Below are 19,882 nucleotides of genomic sequence, written 5' to 3' on the forward strand. Positions count from 1 at the left end.
AAAAAACTGAACCAGCAGATGCCCCTCACCTCAAAACCAAAAAAATTAGCTGACCAATAGAATCAAAACTCAAACACCACCTCATTGCCACAAATACCAGCCCTTATCACATCCCTCCCTTCTGAAAAGCCTGGATAAACAGATGGGCCTTGCAACATAAAGTGAAAGTCAACAAATGTAGGCTATGGAGAGTAGTGTCAGTTCCAAAGTTGAGAGCCCCTCACAGAAACAGCTTGTTGACTTTTATACCCCCAGGTTCTGACCGGAGCATCTCCACTGAATGCAAATATAGCAGTATAGTGCAAGGCAAAAGAATTCTCACAGAGAGGTCGGTCCTAAGCCATTCAAGGCTTTTAAGGGCTGATCCACACACAGGTTTTGTACTGTTTTCATTATATCAGTTTAGTTCAGTAGTACAGCCCCTAAAGTGGACACAGCTATACTAGTATAAACGTGCATAATTAGCACAGTCTATATAGAAATAACTACGTGTAGACCAGCTTTAAGTCAAAACCAAAACCTTAACGTTCACAAACAACAATTAGGGTGGAACCTACAGCAGACGAATGAGCAAGGAAATAGTCACAAGTGTGATGTGAGATGACTGGGGAAAGGTTCATCTCCACTTGCTCTCAGCAGTCCATATAGCTAGGTCCCTGAATTACAGAGCTGACTGTCCTTTGCAAACCACGGTCACTGGGAGCTGCGGGCAACGTGCCTGCAGACGGTCAATGTAAACCAACTGTCTTGCGACCCACCAGCAGATTACCCCGACAGGCCACGTGCACGGGCTGCACGCTGCCCACCACTGGTGTAAGGCCATTAAATGTCTGCTGCTACCAGGAATGTCACTCTCAGCAACATACAGGAACAGTGGATGGAACTGCAGCAAGGGGGTTCCCAAACTGCGGTGGGGGGTTGCATACTCCTATTTTGACACCAGACCACCTTACACCACAGAGTACAACAACAGAAAGGGCTACTTTTCTACGGTTATGTAAATAGTAGTGGGACATCAGAGATGCCTCACTGATAACAATGTAGGCTGGTCAGGGAAGGTGCCTGATGAACATCTCTAAGAACACAGGACTTTTCAAAAAGCTGCAAGTCAGGACTTACTTTCCTCACCAGCGGATTACCACTAGCGATGTTGAACTGCCAATAATGATTCTGGGGAACCCAGCCTACCCCTTGCTTTGCTAGCTCCGTGAAGCCATACACTGGCCACCTCGACAGCACCAAGGAAAGATTCAGCTACTGGCTCAGCAAGTGCAGAACGTCAGCTGAATGTGCTTTTGGTAGATTGTTGGCATTGTTTACTCAGTGAGAAAAATACCTAAAGGTTATAGCTGCATGTTGTGTACTACATATATCTGGGAGCTGAAGGAGGAAAAGCTCCCACCAGGATGCAAAGGCGAAGTTGTGCGGCACTCTGCTGAATGCGAACAGCCGGACGCAAGGTCTATTAGATGAGCCAACTGCAGAGATGTGCAGCTGAGGGAGGCTTTAAAAGAGCATTTTAACAGTCAGCCACAACGGAGCTCTCTGTTGCTTTCATAAAAGAGTGTCCGTCTTGTGTACATTAGATTATATATAGGGTGGGTCTTGGCCTCCCACTATGTATTCTGCAATGGTTAGTGTGAATTAATAAAGATACTCTGACTTTCCAAAAACAGAACTTTATTGTATGCAAAACTGCAGTTAAAATTAAAGTGCAAACAAAAAGACATGAGGTTAATTTTTTTTAACTAGTACTGTTAAGAGGGTGAATCACAGTTTATGATCCCAAATGAAAAAGGAAGTAAACAGTCATCATGTATGTCCCTGTATATTCACCACTGTGGCATCTAGTTTTCACAGGTGAGTATCCCAGCAGAAGCAATTTTTTCCTGGAATAACTAGTCTACACTAGGGTTTTGGCAGTATAGAAATACTCTTACCAAAAAAAAAAAAAAAAATCACAACTCTAACTGACAGTACTATACTGGCTAAAATGTCTAGTGTAGACCAGTCCTCAGAGTGTCCACACAGGGATTTATATTGGTATAACTACCTGTATGACCTAACTCCACCAGAGAGGTCCTTTGGGGCCATCTGCCTGTCCCAAGTCAGGGTAAAGGAGGAGGGTTGGGCGGCGTGGGCTAGCAACCCCAAAAAAAAAAAAAAAAGCAGAAAGAACAAAAAAACAATAGAGTTAAGAGAGACTTAGCCTAGAAAAAAAGGTCTTCTTCAAGATGCATGATGCTGGGGGGGGGTGGTGAAAGGAAAGCCGAAGCCGATCACCCTTCTTGCAGCCAGGAGGATTACCAGAGGCACATGGCCATTGAGAGGAATGACCGAGAGGGCCAGGAGAGCAGGAAAAGACAGCGCAGAGAGCAGCAGCAACAACCTGACCCTACTAGGCGAGACAGACAAGATGGAGCAAGACAGACACACACAGGACTGACAGGAGACTGACAGCACACACTAGAGCTGCCACATACACAACCCAGAAGACAGGCACAGGCAGTGAAACCCCAAGAGGCAGGCGGAAAGAAAAAGAAGAAAATAAGAATACCCGACTAAATAGGCAAAAAATAAAAAAATAAAAATACCTACTGGATGGCTAGGCAGCTGGCCCAGGATAGAAGAGAACTGATCTGTTGTTGGCCTGTTGTTGGTTCCGTTTGGGGCATGAATGAATGAATGACCTGTATGACCAATAAAACTCGCCCAAGTCAACAAAGGCTTATACCAGTACAGTTCATTCCTCTTTCCTCACAGGAATAACATATTCCAAAATAAGCACCTTTACAGTGCTATAACTGCATCCACACTAGGGGGTTATAGTTGTACACACACTCTTCAGTCTTACATACACTAGAATCTCTCACCCCTGGCTACCACCAGTGCAGTTGTACCAGTGGTACAAGCACTAACACACAGCAGCTGCTGTTATTTAACTACCATAAGAAATAAAGCAGTTGAAATGTCAGGAGCCAGTCTACAGTAGCACTACCATTGGCAGAGCTGCACTAGCAGTAAGCCATTGTGGGAAATTTTAAGAAAAGAAGTCGAGTGGACACAGCCTCTCATGCTAATTAGAACACCATGAAAGGTTAACTATTAGTAAATAGTAAAATACTCTTAAGAATATACACTAGATTCACTACATACACATTTTTGTTTTAGTATCTTATTGTCTTTAGAGTTTCATAGATGTTCATAAAAAGAACAGGAGTACTTGTGGCACCTTAGAGACTAACAAATTTATTTCAGCATGAGCTTTCGTGAGCTACAGCTCACTTCTTCGGATGCATAGAATGGAACACAGTCTGTACTCGTGAAAGCTCATGCTGAAATAAATTTGTTAGTCTCTAAGGTGCCACAAGTACTCCTGTTCTTTTTCCGGATACAGACTAACACGGCTGCTACTCTGAAACCTGTCATAGATGTTCACAGTGCTCCACTAAGTACCTGAAAAATCCACTTGCCTACTTTCCACAGGCAAGTATAAAACTTTCTCTGGCTTCATGCTTCAGGGTTTAAACCACTCTTTGCCCATTAGGGATTAGAATGAAACCTTCGTAGGGAGCAGATTATCCCACATCTGTCCAATGCAGGGTTCCTTACATCTTGCTCTGAAGCATCTGGTGCTGGCCACCTTAGAGATAAAATACTGGACTAGATGAACCACAGGTCTGATCCTATATGGCAATTCCTAAGGTGGGCTCTAAGACTTCAATTTCTGCCAAAATTAATCGTCCTTTTACCAAAAAAAAAGGGGGGGGGGAGGGAGTCTTCTATCCTTTACAATAGTGAAATGTCAACTTATGCAGTGATATCTTCCTGAATCTGCACACTGACAGTTCCAGTACCTACAGCCCTGTGCATAGTTTTTTTTCCAAGCAGCAACAGAATGTAATGAACAAGACTGTGGTCAGTCTCAACAAAGCTAATTAGAAGCCTTCGGGAAGCAGCACCGCTGATAAGAATCAGGTCCGTTTCTGAGAGATAGCTCCTTCCTCTTCCAGCAGCCAGAGGACTGGCAGTTCTAGCCTGCTAAGATATTTCCCTGGTAAAAATCCTCTCTCTGTCCCCCTTTTTAACAACTCTGAGCAGGAATGGAGGCTAGTGTTCTTGACAGGGCACTGTCTGTGAACCACACTAGTACTCCTGCTCCACCTTTCCTACCAGCCTTTAACTACTAGATATCTCAACATTTTCAAGGTTTTCTTTACATGAACCTGTTTTAATGTCAAATTCCCACAAGCAACTTAATTTACGGGCTTGTCTACACTAGGAATTTTTGCATATATGCAGCTACAGTGCTGCAACCTCTGCCAGACAGACAGACAGCACCAGTGCAATTTATCCCTGATAACATATGCATACCAATGCAACATACACCACTACCCCAATATAACGCGGGTTCACATACAAGGTGGTAAAGCTCTGACACACTGTTCTGAGCAGCGTGTTAAGGGTGCCAGGCCAGGCTGGGGCCGAGGGGTTCGATAAGGGGCAGAGGGTCTCGGCGGCAGTCAGGGACTCCCTGCACTCACCTGCAGCGGGAAGCAGAGCGCCACGGCTAGGAGGTGGCAGAGTAGAGCGGGCTGGGGCCGTGTCGCTCCGCTTCCCGCTGCAGGTGAGCATAGGGGGCATCCCTTCCCCAACCTCCCTGCACTCACTGGCAGCGAGAAGCGGAGCAGCCCAGCCCCAGCCAGCTCCACTCCGCCAGCTCCCAGCCGTGGTGCTCCACTTCCCACCGGGCAGGTGAGTGCAGGACCTTTCCCCAGCCACCCCCCAGCAACACGGCTGGGGTCGGGGCAAGGAAAGCGGAGTAGGCTGGGGCCACGTCGCTCCGCTTCCTGCCGCAGGTGAGTGCGAGGGGGGCATCCTTTCCCCAACTACCCCGCACTCACCGGGGGCAGGAAATGGAGCAACGCGGCTGGGAGCTGGCGGAGTGGAGTGGACTGGGGCTGCTCCGCTTCCCGCCGCTGCCGGTGAGTGCCTGTGGGGGAGGGGGATGGATAGGGGCCGGAGCAGTCAGGGGAGAGGGAGCAGGGGGTTGGGTGGGGTCCTGGGGGTGATTAGGGATGGGAGTCTCTGGAGGGGGCTGTCAGGAAACAAGGAACAAGGGGGCCAAAGCAAGTTTGATATAATGCGGTCTCACCTATAACACAGTGAGATTTTTTGTCTCCCGAGGACAGCGTTATATCAGGGTAGAGGTGTATTTACGTTGCTAGGGGGTTACACTAGTGAAACAACACCAGTGCAAAACTACCTAACATACACAAGCCTTAAATTAGATCTAATACAGCAATGGGTGACTGACAAAGGTTGGGGGAAGAGGTATGGGAAGATAAGGGTTACAGTAGTTGGAGATCATGTTATGCATTCATCTCGTGTTTTACGTAACATATTAAAATTTACACAGCTATCTTGTCTACGTGGACTTGGCCAATCATGTCATAAATGGATTCCAAAACCATGCTTGCATCAGGTCACTACTACCAAGGCCAAAGCACAGTTCTGGTACACATTTAACATCATTCAGTCCCATCAAAGCATGGATGATCCACCAATGATTTTAACTGGGGCAGGGGTCGCTTGCTGGAGGATTATCTGCTACTTGAAGTCTTTAAATCAGGATTTGGGGACTTCAACAGCTGAGTCAAGGGAGAGAATTATTTCAGGAGTGGGTGGGTCAGCTTTTGTGGCCTGCATCTTGCGGGAGGTCAGACTAGATGATCATAATGGTCCCTTCTGATCTTAAGTTCTATGATTCTATGAACTGTCATTAAACTCAGTTGCTTTCCAGCACAGACACTGAGAGATCAAAGCATATACCTCACACCAACAAGACAGTACAAAAGCAACACGTATTTGTAGGAGAAGAGGAAAAGCTAGTGACATTCAAATCTCAATTGAGTAATATCCCCTACCCACAACCTCCTTTCTCAGATTGGTTTATTTTTCTCTGGAGGAGGAAACGCAAAGTAGGAGTTAATGTCAGTGACAACTGCAAGCCAGTCTAATACTGAAGAGAAAGCCCGTTGCACTGCCCCTGAGACCCAACTTCAGAAGCTCCAGTAATGTCTGGTTTCCCAGGGGAAGAGATACCACGCACCTCTCACTGTACTCCAATGGCAGGTCTGCGAAGCAGCATTAGGACAAACTCCACAAATAACCTTCCTCCAGATCTCTTGGGCGGAACAGTCAACAATTGGGAGAGGACAGAAGAGAGAGATCAGCATTATATTCTGAGAAAGGGGAGGGAAAACAGTGATAAGCCAACATGCCTAATACTGTGTAAATGTCGATCCCTACCAGGCGCTCTAAGGCAATTGAACTCTTGCCGAATAGGCTAACAGCCCATGGTTTGCTGTTGCCATAGAGTGGCACTATGCCAGGGAAGAAGGGTTTACAGATGCTGAGAAGAACTGATCTCAACTACTTCCCTGCTGCAAGACCCCAGCCCTTCTTCTTTCCACCCTCATCATGTGCTCCACTTTCCCATGCTGCTGGTTCCCATCCCTTCAAGTCTGCAACCAGCAGGAGTTAGGGTGGGTAATCTCAGGAGACCAGACTGGGGAGTGGGCAAGAAATGTTATAGGAACCAAGAAGGAAGAGTGGGAAGGCTGATTCAGCAGCAGAAAGAGGTTGGCTGCTCCCAGTGGCCCATCTGCCCCTTGAGAGAGTTGTGCCTTCTGATGCTCGGCCAACAGAGGCAGGCTACTAAAGGCAGGGGGTTTAAATGTAGTTGAGGTAAGGGAGAGGCTGAAGACTACTTTACTCACTGAGGTGGTGAGTTAAACCTCCCTCAGCCTATATGACTACTGGGCATCCCCCATTCCCGCTTTTCATTTTTGTTACCGATTTTCACCCATTTTTTAAATTTTAGAATCAACACTGAAATTCCCAGTCATTTTTAAACAAAATAGAAACCCAATGAAGGGCCCTGAGTATAACACACACTGATGTTCAGTCTCAAACTGAACTGTAGGTAAACTCTTGAATCCATAGAAGACAGCCAGAAGAATTTTTAAATGTGGTTTAACATCAGATGTACAGATAAAGCGTAATTAAATTCACAGAAACTATTCACATGTATTCCACTAGAAAACTACCCTAAAATAAGATTTAACATCTCATATGTTCTTCAGATGTAGCTGTTTTATAGAACTGTGAAGGGGGTGGGGGGAACACCGCACGCTGCCCATTATCGCGTACTATAACAGAAATATCTTCATGGCTGTAGATAGTTATAGCCAGTGCCAGGGAAAAGTCACAGCCATAGAAAAACTGCAAGTGTCATAACTTTAGATTCTGAGGAAAGAAGCAAAAATCAAAAAGATCTAAACTTCCATTTTATTTTAAAAAGTAAAATACAACTCAGTTTCTAGTTTTTTCTCTTGTAGAAGATAGTGTTCACCATCAAGAATTATGTGCTGAAGCCCTATTAACCCAACCCTGTATAAAACTGCCTACAGCCAAACAATAGCAGAGGCAAAAGTCCGAACTATTGCCCATTCACATTAATGAAGCGTCACTTTCAGTGACTAGTTGGGCCCATCTATCTATTTTAGGGGTTTTCTACACATGAAAATTATTCCAGATTAAGGGTATGCACCACTCTTAAAACACTATAACTCCACTGCTGTAGCGCTTCAGTGTAGACACTGCTTACTCCGATGGGAAGATTTCTCCCATCAGTGGAGATAATCCACCCCCATGAGAATCAGTAGCTAGGTGGATAGAATTCTTCTGTCAACCTAGCACTGTCTACACAAGGGTTTAGGTCAATATTGCTACATCTCAAAAGTCATGGATTTTTCACACCCCTGAGAGTGGTGTAAGTGGTGAAACTGATGTAAGTTTCAAGTGTAGACCAGGCCTAAGGTAGGATGTAAATTGAAAGCAGAACAAGAATTTCAGAATAACTCTATTTGTGGATGCTCTATCTGGACTAAGAGTGCTTTTTTCCTGTTTTAGAAACCAAACCAAACCATCCTACCTCTAAACACCAACATGTTTGAACATTGGAAATCTAAGCCCCCATCTACAAAATAAATTGTACTGTTTTAACTAGATTTGATTTTTAAATCGATATAAGTTAAAGATAAGTTAAATCAGTGGCAAAAAGCTAAAGCAATGTAAGTGTAAATCTATTTAAGTGTGCCCACACAGGCGTTTACACCAGTTTAAATCCATTTTTCAAATGATTTTAGTTAAACCAATGCAGCACGTGTATGTAGACAAAAACAACCACAGACTAGGCCATTTTCAAACTACTTTTACAGTGGTTGTGATGTCACTTCTTCTGGCAAAGAAACCAGGAATTATGAAACTCAGATTCCTCAGGAACTCACACAACAAATAACTGTTTCAAATTTTGATAAATTACTAGAAGAAACCCTCAACTGCTAACCCATGGCAACAAAATCATCCTTTCAGCTATTGATTATCAATTCCCCCCCCCCCCCGCCACAACAACAACAACAAAAAAAGCTCTAGGAAACCTCCTTAGAGTCACCCAACATGTTGAGCTGCTTAGACAGACTATAAGCATCTTGAGACAGGGACAGCATCTTTCTGTGTGTGTTAATGTGCTCTGCACTGTATGCCAGTACATAAATAAGGAGAATATCATATAGCTGTTTAAAATGGTGACTGCACTTTTAAACAGATCTACACTCTTTCCCTCAGTGTTGAACACTTTTTTCCTAAAAAATGCACTTCAACTCTAATTCTATGTCCTTATACTCCCAATAGCATTTTCACAGGGTGAACTGTTTTTGCTTACTAGTCCTTCAAAACATAACTTCCCCATCACTCTGCCTGAGCAGGAGGTGGTTAGTGGTTCTATGCCCTTTTATCCTTGGGATTTTTCCATTTTGTTTCCCAGTCTCTCCTCCTCTTAAAAATCACAATGGAGAATGTGCACTCTTTTTAAAAACTCCTTCTACAAACTTTGAAAGAAGTGCTTTAAAGCACCCCTTTCTATTCAGTGATCTTTTCAGTCACTTAAACCTGGTAGCAAATGTCCAGTGGGTGACAAATTGTATCCACCAGGAGTTCTCCCTACACCAAGTCAATTCAGGAGTGAGAATAATTTGGTCACTAGTGTAGACAGTGCCAATCCATTTTCAATACCCATAATGGATGTTAAAATGGCTTTGAATATACTTGCAGGTAAGCCATTCTCAACCATGGTTGATTGAGGCCATGAGTCATTTGTACCTGAAGTTTGCTGTCACCCATAGAGGATTTTTCTAGTACAGACGGGAGCTTGCAGGCTTGTGAAATGAAAGAACAAGTCTAGAGTTAAACATGGGTTCCCCACTTTGCTAGGGTTGTCTTATGGAGTCATGGAGATAATATCATGATGCTTAATAACATATTGCTATATGAAATATGAGGCTAGACCCAGCCCTTATATTTTGGGGGATGGGATCAAGAACCACAATGTTCTAGCTTAAATAGCTGAATAAAGATCCTTAGCTTCTAATCTGGGCCTGAATGTACCAATATACATGCCTATGTGATTCTAAAATTGACAATTTTTTTTTAGATGTTTAAGTATACTTGACTGGCCATCAATATACATTTCAAGAAAAAAAAAGACATTTGCCATTGTCTCTCCACAGATCTTGTTTAGGTTTGACACAAATCTATCCAAATGTCCATTTTGCTTTAATAAAATAGCTGGTTTCCACTGTTTGCTAAACACACAACAGAAATATTCTCCAAGTGAACTGTACTGTCCATTTGTTTGGCTTAGGAGCAATGATCTGCTTGGAGTGGATGGAGTGACACTACACCTTTCCTATGACAAAAGAGTCACTACAACATGAAGCTTTACAGGTAGAAAAAAAAATAGACTGCAATTAGGAGGTAAACAAATATGGGAATGCACGCATGCAGACTACACACATTTTGTCAATCGTGGAACTAATCTTACTATACAGCAATGATCTATCTGTACAGTCTTTAAAACAAATTCTTTACCTTATCTATTGTTCACCAAAATATACATTACAGGAAATGCAGCATTAGGAGACATTTGACAAATGACCTTACACTACAAAACTGTAACCAGCAGTGTTATATTTCGAATACTACTTATTAATTCTAAAAAGTTAGCTGTGTTTTACAACTTCTGTTTAAAATATTTTATTCAAGTAACAAACGTCAGGGAATTATAGCAAAGACAAAGATGAAAGTTATATAAATGGGTACAGGAGAGTAAATAACTTTTAAAGGAAATTCTTCAAGTTAGCTTACGATGGAATTTAAAGGGAGGGTGTGACGTGAGATACACCATTTCAATAGTTCAGTTTAGGATTTAAATAACTATAGGTATACATAATTCTGACCCCAACATCTGGCCCTCCACACATGCCATTTAATTTTAGCTTCTCTGATAATGACCTGTCTATAGGCCCTTCACATTAGACTCTTATTTTAACCAACAAGCTACATATATTTAAACAGAACTTTCCAAATTAAATCTCTCCTTACTGAGACACCCACAACACACAAGAAAAATTCCATCTCTCGAGTTCAGATGTCAAGATAGGATTCAAATGTATCTTCATTTTTGAGTCAATACATACCAAGAAGAAGGGTTCTAAAACCAGGGGCAAACACACTAGCATAAACTAGGACAATGTTGTGAACAATCTAACATGAAGGCTCAAATCAGTTGTTAGTTATTTTGTCCTTGGACATAAGTAACAAAAGCTACAAAACAACAAAAGTTACAAAACAGTTAACAAGAGCAGGAACAACTGGAATCAAGATGCAACCTCAAATTTGTTTTGAGAGAAATATTTGAAATCACATATATTAGACTAGGATGGGTTATTCTGTAATCATGAACTGTGTAAACAAATCCACATCCCCAGTACCAAAATATCCTGATTTTCCATTGCTTTGATAATGTCTTCACTATTACAATGTACTACACACTAGAGCTATTCTTCAGACATTTTAGCCTCTGAACTACAGTATTCAACAAGATGTACTACTGCACATTAGAAACGGCATTTTGAAGCATTTCTTTTTAAACATTCCAAGACTACAACCTTTATGCAAATACATAAAACAAAGAGAATGGGATATATTCACTATAAATAGCATTAATACTAACCAATCAATGACATTCAAACCTGAAGGTAACATCTCATTAATCTGTCCTTTATGGAGAAATTGCTATAAATACTCTACAAATGTGATCATCAAAGGTGAAGGTCACAATTTGTTCAACTAGTTAAAGCAACTGCTATTTAACCAACTCATTCACTAAAATGCCACCTAATCAAATACTCCATGCCATGATAAACAGGAGATACAAGCACAATAAATACTAGCTCTCTGCAAATATTAGAAAATAAACAGAATAAGGATCTCAAACCTAATCATATTTTTTTCATATTCAGTAAGATATTTAAATACTGCCATTTGACAACATAGTTCTAATTCTATTATTTTCCATTTCTTGTACTGCACCTACCACTATGCTGAGTGCCTGTAATTTGTAATGTACCTACTGTATTTTTTACTGTTATAAGGTTGAATCCTAACATTTCCAACAATGTTTGCAGCAAATCAGGTTAGAAGACATCTCTAAATAACTACTGCAAGAACCAAAAGCAACACTGACAGAGGTTTCAGAAATCTAGATTCAATTAGATATTTTGATTTGACAAATTAAAATGTTTGGAAAAATGTTACTTTACAGATGGGTACAGCCACTAAACACAGCTGAAGGGAAGCAATAAGAGGTCTTTATATAGGTCACTTTTGCCTAAATCCATATCTGCACTGAGCAAAATGGTATTTACACTAAAAATTCACCACTCTGGGAGGAGCAAGTCTCCAGTATAGAATAGGATCCCTGGAATAAAAGAGCTAATTAAACAAACAAACAAAGCACCTGACTGTATCTGAGGAAATACAGAACATTACCTCTCATGCGAAGAGGGAAGGGAGGAATATACATATAAGAACTGATTAGCATTTACCATGCAATCCATCACATCCACAAAACCATCTAGTGTAAAGAAAAATAATATCCACATCCAGCCTTCTCACAGCCCTGGGACATCCCTGTCTCTAGCAGCAACGGCTGCAGACAGACAGAGCCTCCCATGGCAGAGATCTGGAAAAAGGGGTGTCGGGCCAGCCCTGCTGTCGACGAAGAGCGGAGGAAAAGGAGTAACCTTTGCAAGGGAAGCGCCATTACTCCCCCTCCCGTCAGTGCACAACACACCGCCGGGGCTGGGGCTGAGGAAGGAGCCGGGACTGCTGCAGCATTGCAGTAGCGCGCAGGGGGAGGGGAGCAGGGGGGATGTTCCTCCCCCAAACGGGGTACACCTGCCCCCCGGGCCGCCTGCGGCGCTGCAATGCCACGGCTCACCCCTCCCAACCCAGCGCCCCGCCCTCGGCCCCGGCACGGGAGGGGGCAGCTCCTGCCCCCCGAAACACCCCCCCAGTCCGACCCCCCCGAACAGGCCCACACAGTCCGGCCCCCGGAACAGACCCCCTCAGTCCAGCCCCCGGAACAGACCCCCTCAGTCCAACCCCACAGTCCAGCCCCCGGAACAGACCCCCTCAGTCCAGCCCCCGAACAGACCCCACAGTCCGGCCCCCGGAACAGACCCCATCAGTCCGGCCCCCAACAGACCCCCACAGTCCGGCCCCCGGAACAGACCCCCTCAGTCCAACCCCCGGAACAGACCCCTCAGTCCAACCCCCGGAACAGACCCCCACAGTCCAGCCCCGGCCCCCGGCTCCTGCCCCCGAACAGACCCCATCAGTCCGGCCCCGGCTCCTGCCCCCGAACAGGCCCCTCAGTCCGGCCCCCGGCCCCGAACAGGCCCCCTCAGTCCGGCCCCCGGCTCCTGCCCCCGGAACAGGCCCCCTCAGTCCGGCCCCCGGCTCTGCCCCGGAACACCCGCCCTCCGTCCGGCCCCCGCCGCCCGGCCCAGGCCCCAGCACGGGGCCCGGCTCCCCGCCGGCAGTGACGACACCAGACGCCCCCGCCCTTACCCTCCGCCGGCTCGGCAGGCGGCCCGGGGCCAGGCCGGGACCGGGGCCGGGGCCGGGCCGGGCGAGGCTGCCCGGCGGCAGCGCCGGGCTCGGCCGCTAAGATGGCAGGGGTCGGGAGCCGAGGCCGCCTGGGCCCCGCCTGCTCGGGAGCCCCGGGCCGGGCCGCAGCGAGCGCGGGGCGGGGCCGGCCGTGCCCCGGTGCGGAGCGGGTCCCCGGGCCGGGCCGGGCTCGGTGCCGCCTCCTCAGCGCCTCTCCCGGGCTCCGGCTGCTCCGCGTCCGCCGCTGCGCTCCGCTCCGCGCCGCCCGCAGCCAGCGGCCCCCGCCCGCCCTCTCGCGAGACTTCGCCCCCGCCTCCCGGCCGCGGGAGGGAGGCGGCTCCGGACGGGTGGGGTCCGGCGGGGGCGCGGGGAGCGGCCGGGTAGGAGGGGACAGCGGGCGGGGGCAGGAGGCGAAAGGGGGCAGCGGGCGGGGTCCCGTGGGCGGGGGCAGGAGGCGAAAGGGGGCAGCGGGCGGGGTCCCAAGGGCGGGGGCGGCGTCCCGTGGGGGCAGAAGGCGAGAGGGGGCAGCGGGCGGGGGGCAGAAGGCGAGAGGGGGCAGCGGAGGCGTGGGGGGCAGAAGGCGAGATGGGGGCAGCGGGCGGGGTCCCGCGGGGAGGAGGGGGTGCTAGGGGGCAGGAGGATAGAGTCCCATGGGGGGCTCAGTGTGGGTGCAGAGAAGAGGTGGGGTCCCATGGAGGTAGGCCTAGATGTGACACTGACCTGCCTTTCTCCCTACTGCCCAGTTGAGAGCTAAAAATCCTGAGTCCCACTGGCATGGCCAGGACCCAGCTCCCCTGGCCTGGGCCATTGCAGAATAGCCACTGCCCTGTATCTAGCTCAGAAGAGAGGCTAAGTGGCCTGAGCACATGAACTCCTGAATTCTAGTCATGCCTCTAATAATTATGCCTTTGTGAACTTGGGTAGGTCACTGGATGTCTCTGCCTCAGTTTCTCCATCTGTAAAATGGGGGGTAATACCTCACATTGGTGCTCTGAGAGGATTAATCAAAAATCACATATTGTAGAAACATACATTTCTTTTCCTATAGAGTAATACCAGAGGAATTTAAATATCTCACTTTTCCCCATGCATGCTGTTTAATTGCTTTCTTTGTTTCTCTCCTCTCTCTCAGATTGAGCAATGGAAATCATTTAGGTCAGTTTCACATGTGCTTATAGTCTATTTCCCTTTCAGAGTCATGGGGGCAAGCTTTAGGGGAAGGTTTGAAAACAATTATTTACACTGACATTTCAATGGCAAATTAATGGAAACAGTTCTATTGGACTTTGGGCTTGGAAAAGTGTGTTTTTACCAAATATAAATGTTGAGTCATACATGAGATGACTGTGTCCCCTATAGTTTGTAAGGTGCTCAATTCATATTAAGTAATTGTATGAAGATAGTTTGAGGCAGCTTGGCTATGAAATAGGAATATGTTGCAAACCAAACATTGTTGATAATGCTAAAAAAAAGAAAAACAAAACAAAACCACAACTTCCTGTGAGACTCACTGTAAACTAACTTGTACTTGATACCCCAACAGGGGACACTGTTCAACAGGCTCTGAGGATAACACCTAGTTACCTGAGTTTCCTAGGCTTTTCTTGATAGCCATCCGATAACAGCAATAATCAGGAATATGTTGACATGAGTACATACCATTTTCCAAATTAAATATTTAGAGTGCTCAAGGAAGCAAAATCTATATTTGTATCAGGTAGTATTTAATCTTGAGTAAAAACATTTGGGGGGGGGAAGGTAGGAATAGTGGTTATCTGGAATTAATGGGCCAGATCTTCAGCTGGTGCAAATCAGCATAGCTCCAGAGTTACACTGACCTACACTATGTGAGAGTCTGACCCCATATTCTTTGATTCCCATCAGGAAAATCAGGGCATGCATAGATGAGTATCAAAAGTTGGTTACTGTCATCACTGCATCATCACCAGCATATGTTGTTATAAGCGTTGGGATAGGCAAACTGAAGGTTAATTTGATCAACCCAGCCTTGAAGCTGGCAGCCATTCCAGAAAGTTAGGATGTCACACATCTGCCACCGGTGTTTGTAGCACATCACCTGACACGTTAATCCAGTCTAATGACACAAAAGCAAAGCCATCCACATTCCAAGCAGCCAGATCTAAAGCACGGATTTTGTTTCTTATATTGCCCGATCTCCTAAAACATTATGAGCATAGGAGGGTATGGTTTTGGAATGTTAAAAACAACTTAGAAATGATAAATGCTCTTCTTGCAAGTGTTACAATAGTAATATTTAGCATTAGTGTAGAGCAGGGGTAGGCAACCTATGGCACGCGTGCCAAAGGCGGCACACAAGCTGTTTTTCAGCAGCACTCACACTGCCCAGGTCCTGCCTACTGGTCCAGGGGCTCTGCATTTTAAGTCAATTTTAAATGAAGCTTCTTAAACATTTAAAAAAACTTATTTACTTGACATACAACAATAGTTTAGTTATATATTATAGACTTATAGAAAGAGACCTTTTAAAAATGTTAAAATATATTACTGGCACATGAAACCTTAAATTCGAGTGACTAAATGAAGACTCAGCACAGCACTTCTGAAAGGTTGCCGACCCCTGGTGTAGAGCATTATCTGTTCAAAGCACTGTATGGGTTTTAACTAATTAATTCTCACAACATCCCTAGGAGGTAGGTGTTACTATGCACATTTCACCAATGAGGAAACTGAGACAGTGTGGGGAAATGATTTGCCATGGGCTATACTGAGTCAGTGGTAGAGTCAGGATTAGAAATCAGGATCTCCTGACTTCCAGCCTTGTGCTCATTCCTGCAGACTGCATTGCCTTTAAAATTCATAACAAGGAGGGCAAAATTCTCATTTGGTGCAGCTGATAAGGATCTGCTGTGGCTTCTTTAACAGGTCATGGCATGTAATAAACCACAGCACAACCCGCGGACACAAAAGTCATTACAAGCTGTGACTCTGTCAGCTGTTAAACCAAACATGAAATAAATGTACACTTGGTCCCCGTTTGTTGAAGCCCTGTTAGGCTTCCTCATGCTGCCTGTATTTGCTTGTGCTACCCTTTCAGATGGTCCTGTCAGGCACCTAAGAGGTTACATTGGTTTAGTTTAATTTGGTAATTTACTGGTGCAAGTTAATCTGATCTAAGAAAGAGTTAAACCAGTTTGTTTGCCTACATTAAGGACTCGTGCTAGTTTAACTAGATCAATTTAAAATCAATTTAGTTACACTCGTGTACCTTTTCTAGTATAGTCAAGGCCATTAAGAACACACATCAGCACTGCACAATTGTTTAGGACAGGAAGTAGAGAAGAATACCGTGTTCCAGGGAAAGGGCAGCGGGAATTTATTCAAGACACATTATAATGACCTGAAGTGGGAATTTGGCCAGGATATTGGTGTTCTGTAGCAGTGCCATAGGTTCTTTAGTGACTTCAAACCATGGTGAGCTTGGTTTTGTCTCAGCACAAAGACAGCACCTCCAGCAGTACATCACCCCCTAGTGAACCACAGTGGGGCACTGATTCAGGAGAAATGGGGCCTACATTCTATAGTAATTGGTGTTCTATAAATACTTGCGGTAGATTAGAGAGGTAAAATTAAGATTAGATTGAGTGCTGGCTGCTAGAGGCACAGCACTGCAGACTGCTAAATCTAGCTCTTCCTTGGAGGCCTCCCAGCCAGGTACTATCTCAGTCTGACCCTTTGTAACAAATTAAATAAATACCAATACTAAAATACACCCAAAAGCATGAATCAAAGAAACTTGGCTATTATAAATTGCTGTTATGACCTGCCACTTTCACTGATTTTTTTTTTAAGGGAAATTATCAGCATAAAAAACAGCATGCAGAGCAAAGGGCATAAACAATTAGCCAATAAAGTGCTGCTTCAAATCCTGTCAGGGGACTGACATTTTAAACTTTATTCTCTTCTTTACTGTACGTTGATTAGAAACTAACTTTCACCCCGTTCATTATCTGTTAATAAAAGCGACCCTGGAGGTGGGCACTTTTGTTTGCTTAGCCATGACCAACTGTGAAATGCAAGAGAATCAGGAATTGTTTGGCTTTTACTAGCCCATGAAACCTGCCATCATTCCCCACAATTCAGTTGAGGCCCTAATTACAGGTTACAAGGTTTTACAGGAAAAACATGTTCTGGAGGGAGGTGGTCAAAGTGAACTGGCTTGTCATCTCTTTTGTATCAACAAGAGCAAAATATGTGAGTATAACTGACATGCCACATGTTTATTAGCTGGAATAAAGGCGTCATGTCAGACCATATCCCTGTGTCAATCAGGTATGTGGTAATTCCAAGAAATTAAGTTACACTTGATCCCATTACACATATACTTCCTGCATTAGCCACACCAATAATAACACTTCATCTTTCCCTTGTGCCTTTTGTCCAAGGAGTTTGTCTCACACACAATAATTACAAAAATAATTAAGCCTCATGACTGCTCTGTTAGACAGGAAGGTATTATTATCCATGTCACAAAGAGGAAAACTGAGGCACAGAGAGGGAAAATGGCTTACACAGGGTCACACAGTAAGTCAGTGTCAGAGGGTTGAATTGAACCCAGGCTTCCTATCTTCCTGTTCTAACCACTAGGTTTACTGAACATTACTAAACAAAACTGGGAAAGAGATGGATGGTATGACTCAACAGCTTTCCTTTCCAGAGTGACTGCTCTGTTCTTGCGTAACTGCGAATCAGCCAATGTGCCACTGTAGCCTGTGGCAGCCAGGATCAATCAGGATCTCAGCAGAGAAGTGTGTTGCTTTGAGAGAGCTCTTCACAGGTTTGTTTTCTGAAATATTTTCAAAATTTGCCAAACTACATGTTGGTTCTTGCCAATTTTGTATTTTTCCTGTATGACACACATGCCTGTTTTGGCGGCTGCCATTAGTCCACTTCCCAGTCCGTGTCTGCACTACAAACTTTTGCTGAACCAAGTTACATTGGCATAAAGCCACCGCGGTGTGGCTCCTCGTGTCAGCACTCTGCGTGCTCACTAGGAGTGTGTGTGTCAATGCACAGGGCGGCGCACCGTGAGTAGATATCCCAGTGTGCAACCTGCCACTGTCTTTTGGGAAGATTTGGCAATGCATGGTGGGTCAAAAATGAGTCACGCAGGGGTGACGGAGCAAGGATCAACTTCCCAGCATGCAAGTGTCTACATCCCGTAATGTAATCTACATCCCATCATTTTCACGCCTTTTTTAAAAATCCCATGAACCCGGGTATCCCTCCTCGGTGTTTGCCATTTCTGACAGAAGCATGGAGCCTGCACAGCTCTGCACTATTATCATAAGCACTGCAAGCACAGGATGCACAATCCTTCAGTATTTGCAGAGCCACAAGAAGAACCAAATCAGCAGAGAACATGAAAGAGCAGCTTACAACTCCTGAAAGAGCAATTTCCCTTTTTAACTCCTGGAACAGCAACTTACAACTCCTGAAAGAGCAACTTTACAATATGCAAACTTAAACTCCTATTTCCTTCAGAGTTTATTTGGTTAATTAACTGAAAGTTTACAATCTTTTTCCTATAGTGCCAGGCTTACTAAAGCTGGCAGTGTGCACACCAGTTTTTATAATAATCGTAGATTCTATGCTTGCTCCCCCTACTGCATTATCCACCAATAATGTTATGCAGATAAAACTACACAGGATCATTTCAGGGGGCAAGGCAAAGCTGCCACATTTATTATCATAACCCAATTTGATTTATGACCAATAACTAATACCTATACACACACACACACACACCCCCATCAGATGTTCTGCAGCTGCTGTATAGTAACCAGTCCTGAACATAGCTTGAGTCCGTGGCTTGATTTTGCAGCTTGGGTTTGTAGCTTGTGGCGGCTAACTGGCCAGGAAAGCCGGGCACAAAGAAGGGCTGGGTCTGCCCTCCCATGTTGGCAGCAGAACGTTACCATTCAAAAGTCTTCCATCTCACCCATCCTTTTTGTAGGCTTTAGTTTGAAACCAGAGTCTATAGGTCTTGCTGTGTCACGCTGCCTCTGGGTTCAGTGTGATTGATCACCCGTCAGTTGCTGACCTGACTTTCAGACTGGGACCTGGCTTTGATCTTCCTTCTATTTAACCTTTGTTTTTTTCTTTTTAGGGTGGACTCTTCTTACTTTGTTAGGGCGGTTGTCTGCATCTTCAGCCATTGGTTTTGAACTCTATTTCATCAGAACAGGCTGATGCTGGAGGTTGATTCCATCATCCATACATACTTCATTCACACATCTAACCTAAACTAATAAGATTACAGAAGGGTTTGCAAAAATGAAGGTTGCAGCAAGCTTTTACAAAATGAAGTAAGCGTTTTAAAATGGGGTTTGAATTACAATATGGCAAACCGTGAACAGAAGTAGCCAAGTGAAGTGAATGGCAAACAGTGAACAAAAGTTACAATACTGAAACAGTGCAAGTCTCAGTGATGTAAGCAGGAATTGGATTGACAGTGAAATTTACAAGGGCAACTGGCTGAAGGCTGTAGCTCTTAACAAGCATCTTAATTGTCAATTAGCCAGTTATTGGGATAACCAGTTTTATTAATGAATGTTGTTTAATTCATAAAAAGTTACTTATGAAGTTACATTAATAAAGTGAACAATTTAATTCATCAGTTCTACATGCACAAGGCCACATCCCTGGATCTGTGTGCTGAGGTTGCCCTAGTCTTCCAGTGCAGGGTCAACAGCTGCACTCACCATGGAGAAGTGAGTGGTGATCACACTACAGAAACTTGCAATGCTGGACTGTTACTGGTCAG

The 19,882-nt window shown here is 44.8% G+C and overlaps 1 protein-coding gene and 1 long non-coding RNA gene across 4 annotated transcripts in view; one reads left to right on the plus strand and one right to left on the minus strand.

The window, feature by feature from the left end:
- Positions 1-13,816, minus strand: part of TAOK1 (TAO kinase 1) — a 99,388-nt gene extending 85,572 nt beyond the window's left edge. The window contains exon 1 of one of the 3 annotated variants that reach the window (XM_039507669.1): positions 13,798-13,816. The gene's annotated coding sequence lies outside the window, so the exon portion shown is untranslated. Of the gene's footprint in view, positions 1-11,844; positions 11,910-13,038; positions 13,145-13,797 lie in introns of those variants that run through there. The other 2 variants (XM_039507666.1, XM_039507667.1) reach the window with 2 other exon arrangements.
- LOC120387248 lies at positions 13,764-19,631 on the plus strand. The gene is made up of 4 exons (XR_005590072.1): positions 13,764-13,997; positions 14,210-14,232; positions 17,774-17,893; positions 19,226-19,631. It is a non-coding gene; the product is annotated as an uncharacterized LOC120387248 (long non-coding RNA).
- The last annotated feature ends 251 nt before the right edge of the window (positions 19,632-19,882 follow it).

Source organism: Mauremys reevesii, linkage group 20, assembly GCF_016161935.1.
Source record: "Mauremys reevesii isolate NIE-2019 linkage group 20, ASM1616193v1, whole genome shotgun sequence".
In the NCBI taxonomy this organism is placed as follows: Eukaryota; Metazoa; Chordata; order Testudines; family Geoemydidae; genus Mauremys; species Mauremys reevesii.